General features: G+C 39.5%; 2 pseudogenes; one reads left to right on the plus strand and one right to left on the minus strand.

Moving 5' to 3' along the window:
- Nucleotides 1-1,208: 1,208 nt before the first annotated feature.
- On the minus strand, nucleotides 1,209-1,327 carry LOC148454044 (5S ribosomal RNA; annotated as a pseudogene).
- Nucleotides 1,328-8,611: 7,284 nt separating this feature from the next.
- LOC148454045 (5S ribosomal RNA) lies at nucleotides 8,612-8,730 on the plus strand (annotated as a pseudogene).
- Nucleotides 8,731-9,125: the final 395 nt, after the last annotated feature.

Below are 9,125 nucleotides of genomic sequence, written 5' to 3' on the forward strand. Positions count from 1 at the left end.
GTATATATTGCACAAGCCCAATAATATATATTAAAAACAGATAAACTGAGAATATAGTTTTAAAAACAGCAATTAATTCAAAGGTGCTTATCTTAGTGGATTTAAAGGCAAGAGTGCCGCTTCCCCAACGTGTTTCATCCAATGGGACTTTTTCAAGGGATATTAGCTAGAATGCATGTGTCCATATTTATACCAAGTTTAAACAGAACCAATTAATCATCCTCATTGTGATTGGTGACCTCATATCCGGTCTATCGGAATGATTAAACAAAGGAGACTTTCAAAGTGCTCCTATAAATTAAGTTAATTATTTGTAACACAAATAAAATTCCAGAAACGTCCAGAGATCTTAAATATAGTGTAAAACTAAGCGTAATACTAAGCGGTACTTCTGCCCAAAGATTCCAAATCTCCACCCTCTATGACAACATCCGCCCTCTTCTGGGTCTGGATGGAGGCAGATGGTTATAGGATCGGCGTCTACGTGGCTTCCGGCATCACTCCTGGTTTCCGTAGCATCCGTCCTTCAGTATCCGGTGATGGTATCCCAGGTGTCCACGTGACTTCCGCCCTGACTCCAATGTTCATCATCTCACAGGCATCCGCCCATACTCGACGTCATCGGCATCCCACTCAGTTTAAGCGCTCCTTACTCCTATCACATTCCGGAGATAGGCACTGCCATTAGTCTGCGGAAGCAGAAAAATTCAGTAATATTTGGAAACTTTGAGAGCACCATTTTGAGAGAGGGTAATTCTGCCCAAAGTGTTAACATTAGTAGACACACCACTTAAATAGACAAAGAATAATAGAAACATTTATGTGGCAATAAGCCAGGGTATAGCAGCATAAAAACAACATCAAGTTCCAAATGGCAGATAAAAAAGGTATTAAAAAAGATATAATATAAAATATGATAAAAATATATCAATGAGGCACAACTGGTTAAGGAAAATATATAATAATAAATTATTGTAAGTAAGAAATATGTATATATAAAAACTAAAGAAAACACTGACTAATATAATGTTAGGCACGTCACAGTCTTCATAGGATCTTCAAGAGTAAAGAATTAATTAGTTAATTATTTATAAGCAGAGGAGGGGGTTGGTTGATAAAGTTCGTGAGTAACCATGGAACAAGGGTAGAGAGTTAGAACCATTCAGAGACCCAGTGGCTATTTTGCACGCTGTTGTAAGTATGTATGAACACTACAACACCTGGATTTCCCAGGAGGTCTCCCGTCCCAGTACTGGCCAGGCCCATACATGCTTAGCTTCCAAGATCGGACGAGATTGGGCATATACACAATGGTTTGGTTGTAGGTTCCTTTTATCATACACAACTACCGCCTTGTCTCTTACATGAATGGGGCGATCTCATAACTCTCATTAAATCCTTGTGGAGCCATGTTATTTAACTCAAAGATCCAGAACATTTCTCTTCTTGATAATTTGTTCCCTAGATCTCCCCCTCTCTCTCTCTCCTATAGAGCATGTTAAATTAGGAGTAAGGAGCGCTTAAACTGAGTGGGATGCCGATGACGTCGAGTATGGGCGGATGCCTGTGAGATGATGAACGTTGGAGTCAGGGCGGAAGTCACATGGACACCTGGGATACCATCACCGGATACTGAAGGACGGATGCTATGGAAACCAGGAGTGAGGGCGGAAACCACGTAGACGCCGATCCTATAACCATCTGCCTCCATCCAGACCCAGAAGAGGGCGGATGTTGTCATAAAGGGTGGAGATTTGAAATCTTTGGGCGGAAGTACCGCTTAGTATTACGCTTAGTTTTACACTATATTTAAGATCTCTGGACGTTTCTGGAATTTTATTTGTGTTACAAATAATTAACTTAATTTATAGGAGCACTTTGAAAGTCTCCTTTGTTTAATCATTCCGATAGACCGGATATGAGGTCACCAATCACAATGAGGATGATTAATTGGTTCTGTTTAAATTTGGTATAAATATGGACACATGCATGCTAGCTAATATCCCTTGAAAAAGTCCCATTGGATGAAACGCGTTGGGGGAAGCTGCACTCTTGCCTTTAAATCCACTAAGATAAGCACCTTTGAATTCATTGCTGTTTTTAAAACTATATTCTCAGTTTATCTGTTTTTAATATATATTATTGGGCTTGTGCAATATATACCATTATGCATTTGCACTTTATTCCAACACTGTGGTGTTGAGATATGTTGATATGCTTTTCTAAGCTATTATGTGATCTTTGCCCATTCATTTTGTGCGTTTTTATATGTATTTATGTTAGTATGTCTATATGAATTTTCGATTAAATTTCTTTATATTTATTGCACTGTGCACTTTTTAAGTGATGCCTGTCACTGTATCATTTGTTATTTCCACATTTATTGTTTGGGATTTGCCCCAATCCTCCTTACCTGTATTCAGCTGACACCTTCTGGTAGCGCGTCCTGTTATATATTTGTTTCACTCTAATTGGTCACTTTAATTTCTTAATTTAAATCTACATTAATTTACCGTTGATGGTTGGCGCCATAGTCATCACATTTATTCTACATTTTTTTGTAAGTTCATATTTTTAGAAAATGACACTCAGAGCCTGTATGTGTAATAACTTTAGGTTGAACTCATGCATGCGTAGTTGTGGTTTTCAAAAGCGACATCTGGTGGACAAACATTAGTATTACACTCGCCGGCAACTCCATACACCACACTAAACCTCAATGCACCATCTAGTGACAACCCGCGACACCCCATGACAGAATACACCACCCTGTGACCAGGTGCAGTGTGACTACGATATCACACTATACACCATGACAAGGATAGATGAGCGTGGCTACATCTGTATGTAGGTGATAATAAATGCAGAAATAACTGATCTTTAATTTGTTACATTACAATAACCCAATAGAGCTAACTAAGTAGGATGGAAAATTAGAAACAATAAGTGCCAAATTAGACAATACTGATACAGTATGTACAGTACATAGCATGTACAGAATAGAAGTCATTACAAAAATAATAAGAGACTAGGGGTAAATTTACTAAAGTTAGAGTTTTTAGAAGTGAGTTTCAAAAGTGATGTTGGCCATATCAACCAATCAGATTCTATGTAACATTTAAATAGCACCTTCTAGAAGATAATAGCTAGAATCTGATTGGTTGCTATGGGCAACATCACTTTGAAAACTCACTGCTAAAAACTCTCACTTTAGTAACTTTACCCCTAGGCCACTATTAAGACACATGATTTTATTACAAGTCTCAAAAACATTTTATCAACAATTAAGGAAGATTGAACGACGGAGGCTCTTTTCTTTAGAAGGCTATACATGTGACATTTGTTTATTCCACTATGTTCAATGTACACTTTGGCCTGATTAGCCAGGGGGTGAATTGTTGGCAAATATGGACTGGCACACAAATTAAAAATTGCTGAAATTTGGATGAATTTCAAAATCCACTGCATCAATTTTCCCTACAACACAATGCCTTCTGACATGGGTTATTTTTCCCTGTCACAGTCTTGGCAACTTTCCCTTTGTTCATGGTGTTCTGTTTTTTTAATTTACCATGATTTCAATCATGCCTGACCTTCAACCAGCCAGACTTAGTTATATAAGTGTAAGAAATGTAATAGCATGGCATACACAGGTAATAATACAAGAAGAGCAAGTGTCTAGGTCTAAATTATTCGTATAAATGTATTGGGAACTTTTCTAAAAGATAATGATAATGCTCATTAGTAAAATAATAATCACATAAACATACTGTACAAATAAAAATACACTTGTGTATATCATATGCAGTAATAGGAAATGGCAGATCAATAAATGCAATGCATAGATACACAGAGGTAAATTTACTAAGATTCGAGTTTGGTCTAGATTGCAATCTTGGGTGAGTTTAGGCATTTTTTCCAACTCGCAAATTTACTAAAGATAAATTCGGGTGAGTTTGAGAGAGATTTCTCTCTTTTCACTGTAAAACTCGGGTGAGATTGCAAACTCGAATAAACTCACCATCGGCCAAACTCGGAAGTACTTTTCATGAAATAGATACAACTCTGGAATTTACTAAGAAGCGAGATTACAATCTTGGGTGTAATTGTTGCAAACTCCCAGCTAATTAGAAGTTTCAAGTAATCCACCTCCTAAGCTGTGAGTTTGGCAGAAACATATACAGAACAGTGTGATTTGTGTATGTTTCTGCATGGAATCAGTATTGTAATGGTTAATGTTTTAAAAAAAAAATTACGTACGGTCCCCCCCAAAACATAACAGACCAGACTGCTCAGCCAGTCCTGGTTCCTAAAATTACAGGGGAAAAAACGTGTAGGGTTCTCCTGTAATTTAGGAACCAGCACCTAGTTACAGGGCCAGTCCTGGTTTTAAATATGATGGGGAAAAAATGCCAAGTGGTCCCCCTATATTTAAAACCAGCACTGGACCCAAACCGTCCGGGGTGTAATGCCACAGCCAGAAGACCCTATCACTGGCTCTCCCTGGCCAAAGCATTAACAAACCAAGCCAGTCAGCCCAAGACAGGGATCTCAGGGGAGGTGGGGATCCCCCAAGAAGGGTCCCCCCCTCCTGAAATCCCTGGCTTAGGCGGACCCCGGGGCTCTTCCCTGCACCCCTGGGCTGTGGGTACGAGTGTAATAGTATTGTAAAAATAGTTCAAAACTATTGTATTTTACAGTGGAACTACAGGTGCCATCATGTCTGCCCTTTGGCACTTGTGGAACTACAAATGCCTGTAGCCAGCCAGCACCCATACCCCCACTGTAAAATAAATAGTTAATTAACCACAACACTCACACACCAAGTATAGTACAACTTTATTACATACCTACCTACCTCACACATACTTACCTGCTGCCAGCTGGTCTGTCCCCTTGTCCATGTAGAATCCACTAGGAGTACCTGGACAAAAGATCCCATACTTACCTACATCCTGGTGCTGCTCTCCCCATACTTGGCAAAATACCCCATACTTGGCATACAGCATCCCCATACTTGGTAAAATAAAAAAACTAGTGAACTGATCCAAGGCGGACATATACTTACACTACACAAAATGACAGGGGATCGCTATCATCTGTATTTCCCACGGACCGCTAGCCAATGAGCGGCCGCTACATGTGTAACCAGCCAATGAGTGGCCGCTACATGTAAAGCGGCCGCTGATTGGCTAGCAGTCTGTGGGAAATACAGATGATTACTACTTGGGGGAGATATCTCAATCTGCTTCACCATCACCATCTGAAAACTCAGTCTCAGCTAAACTCACTTCTTAGTAAATATGTAAGTTTCAGGAGCCTCAAATCACCTGAGTAAAAGACTGTGTGTGCTCATGCGTGTTAGGCTTAACCATAGTAGCGCACAAGATCCAGCCCAACTCCAGTCATGCTAAAAACAAAAATAATCAAAGTGTCTTTTATATTTTTCTGTGTGTGTGTGTGTGTTAGGCTTAACTGCAGTAGCGCACAAGAGCCAGCCAGCAACGCAAGTTGCAACCTTGTGCTGTCCGTCTCCAGTCTTCTCAAAAAAAACAATAAAAGTGTCTTATATTTTTTTCTTCTGTCTGTGCTCATGGTTGTTAGGCTTTACTGAAGTAGTGCACAAGAGCCAGCCCAACTCCAGTCATACTAAAAACCAAAAAAAATCAAAGTGTCTTTTATATTTTTCTGTGTGTGCTCATGCTTGTTAGGCTTAACCGCAGTAGTGCACAAGATCCAGCCCAACTCCAGTCATGCTAAAATCAAAACAAAAAAAAAATCAATCAAAGTGTCTTTTATATTTTTCTGTGTGTGTGTGCGTGTTAGGCTTAATAGCAGTAGTGCACAATATCCAGCCAGCAACGCACGTTGCAACCTTGTGCTGCCCGACTCCAGTCGTTCTCCAAAAATCTTCTGTGTGTGCTCATGGGTGTTAGACTTAACCGCAGTAGCGCACAAGAGCCAGCCAGCAACGCAAGTTGCAACCTTGTGCTGCCCGACTCCATTTGTTCTCCAAAAAACCCCCAATAAAAGTGCCTTATATTTTTTTCTTCTGTGTGTGCTCATGCTTAACTGCAGCACACAAGAGCCAGCCAGCAACGCAAGTTGCAACCTTGTGCTGTCCGACTCCAGTCTTCTCAAAAAAAAATAATAAAAGTGTCTTATATTTTTTTCTTCTGTGTGTGCTCATGCTTGTTAGGCTTAACCGCAGTAGCACACAAGATCCAGCCCAACTCCAGTCATGCTAAAAAGAAAAAAACAAAAAATAATCAAAGTGTCTTTTAGATTTTTGTGTGTGTGTGTGTGTGTGTGTGTGTTAGGCTTAACCGCAGTAGCGCACAATATCCAGCCAGCAACGCACGTTGCAACCTTGTGCTGCCTGACTCCAGTCATTCTCCAAAAATCTTCTGTGTGTGCTCATTGGTGTTAGACTTAACCACAGTAGCGCACAAGAGCCAGCCAGCAACGCAATTTGCAACCTTGTACTGCCTGACTCCATTTGTTCTCCAAAAAAAACGATAAAAGTGCCTTATATTTTTTTCTTCTGTGTGTGCTCGTGGGTGTTAGGCTTAACTGCAGCACACAAGAGCCAGCCAGCAACGCAAGTTGCAACCTTGTGCTGCCCGACTCCAGTTGTTTTCCAAAAAAACCCAATAAAAGTGTTTTATATTTTTTTCTTCTGTGAGTGCTCGTAGGTGTTATGCTTAACCGCAGTAGTGCACAAGATCCAACCCAACTCCAGTCATGCTAAAAACAAAAAAAAATCAATCAGTCAAAGTGTCTTTTATATTTTTCTGTGTGTGCTCGTGGGTGTTAGGCTTGACCGCAGCAGTGCACAAAAGCAGCCAGCAATGCAAGTTGCAACCTTGTGCTGCCCGACTCCAGTCGGTGCTATGGGCCCAAGTTCTTCTGAAGCTGACAAAAAATAAAAATCATCATTTGTCTTTTTTTCTAATATTTTTGTGTGTGCGCACGACTGCACATGTGTGAGTTTTGTAACCGCACCTTGGTGATTGTGACACTGCTTCAAGACTGCAGAAAATATGGCGTAAGTAACATGACAGGAGAGCAAGGCCAAGAACCACATGTTGTAGCTGACACCAGCAGTGCAAGGCCATCAACTTCCTCGTCCTCTATGAAGGCCAATGAGCCAGGGCTTAAGTCACGCTATCGATATGGTAAAGCAAGTTTTACTGAAGTTCCAAAAAAAAATTTTAAATGTATATTTGCCTTTAGATAAACAAAAAATTGGCAATATGCCATTCACTACACAAAGTTGCAAGGAAAGTGTTACAGTGTGTATATAAAAATCAACATATAGTATGATTATCACAAAATATAGAATATTAATTCCTTATACAGCTAAAACCAAAATATATAAATGAAAAGAGATAATTTTCCCAGAGCTTAGAGGTAACACAGAAACCAGCTCACAATACAAGCTAATTAGCAGTTGTTTACATATAGCCACAGTTCACAGATAGCTAGCCTCACACAGGAAAGCTTAGAACAATAGCCCAAGTTTAAAGTGAACAGTAGTTCCAGTTGACCAATAGGATATTCCCTTTCTGACCACACCTCACAGGTAAGGGGGAGGAGTATGGCATTCACACTGTGGACACATGCTTGCAAGGAGACAGCAGACACACACTTGCAGAGAGATATGAAGGACAGCAGACTTCTCCCCAGAAGACTGCCAAGATGGAACTAAATACACCTGTCTGTGTTAGCATACAGTGGATGATATGGTGTAGTCTTTGTCTATTCACATGTGTTTAATGGAGACTGTAGCTCATTCATATGATCCACCATGTGCTTTAACAATAGCACTGTCTGAGAGAGATAGGTTTAGTGTGTGTTGTATTCTCGTGGTCTGACTGTAACATTGTGTAGTCAAGATTAAGATGGAAATTGGGTAAAATATTGCAATCTGTAGATATATAATTGTTTGATATCAGCTGGTGATGAAGGAACCCGTAACTCGGTAGTGGTCAATTACATTGTAATAAGTTTATAAGTAATGTACACTGTTTAGTAGTTTATACTTTCTGAAACATTAGATAATGCAATCTGATTGAAATATTGTAGTATGGAATGTGAATATTTCAGGTTGAATTCAGCTAGTGGTTATGGTCCCATGGGAGTTGCGGATTGCTAGCCATATTGTGATAGCATTGTGAAGTTATGTATTATCATAGTTTGGGGATTTTATAGTTCAAATAGATTTGGTTTAAGTAATAATTAACGTGTGAAAGGTAGTCTGCAGTTTGTTAAAGATGGTTACCTCCATGTGGTGAGAACAAAGGAAATTCCATGTGCTCCACGTTTCCCCATTGAATCATGTGCTTGATTCAATGGAAGTTGTGAAACTCAAAGATCCAGAACATTTCTCTTCTTGATAATTTGTTCCCTAGATCTCCCCCTCTCTCTCCTAATTTAACATGCTCTATAGGAGAGAGAGAGAGGGGGAGATCTAGGGAACAAATTATCAAGAAGAGAAATGTTCTGGATCTTTGAGTTAAATACCATGGCTCCACAAGGATTTAATGAGAGTTATGAGATCGACCCATTCTTGTAAGAGACAAGGCGGTAGTTGTGTATGATAAAAGGAACCTACAACCAGACCATTGTGTATATGCCCAATCTCGTCCGATCTTGGAAGCTAAGCATGTATGGGCCTGGCCAGTACTGGGACGGGAGACCTCCTGGGAATTCCAGGTGTTGTAGTGTTCATACATACTTACAACAGCGTGCAAAATAGCCACTGGGTCTCTGAATGGTTCAAACTCTCTTCCCTTGTTCCATGGTTACTCACGAACTTTATCAACCAACCCCCTCCTCTGCTTATAAATAATTAACTAATTAATTCTTTACTCTTGAAGATCCTATGAAGACTGTGACGTGCCTAACATAACATTATATTAGTCAGTGTTTTCTTTCGTTTTTATATATACATATTTCTTACTTACAATAATTTATTATTATATATTTTCCTTAACCAGTTGTGCCTCATTGATATATTTTTATCATATTTTATATTATATCTTTTTTAATACCTTTTTTATCTGCCATTTGGAACTTGATGTTGTTTTTATGCTGCTATACCCTGGCTTATTGCCACATAA

The sequence above is a fragment of the Taudactylus pleione genome, unplaced genomic scaffold (assembly GCF_031769625.1).
Source record: "Taudactylus pleione unplaced genomic scaffold, aTauple2 ptg001032l, whole genome shotgun sequence".
Lineage (NCBI taxonomy): Eukaryota > Metazoa > Chordata > Amphibia > Anura > Myobatrachidae > Taudactylus > Taudactylus pleione.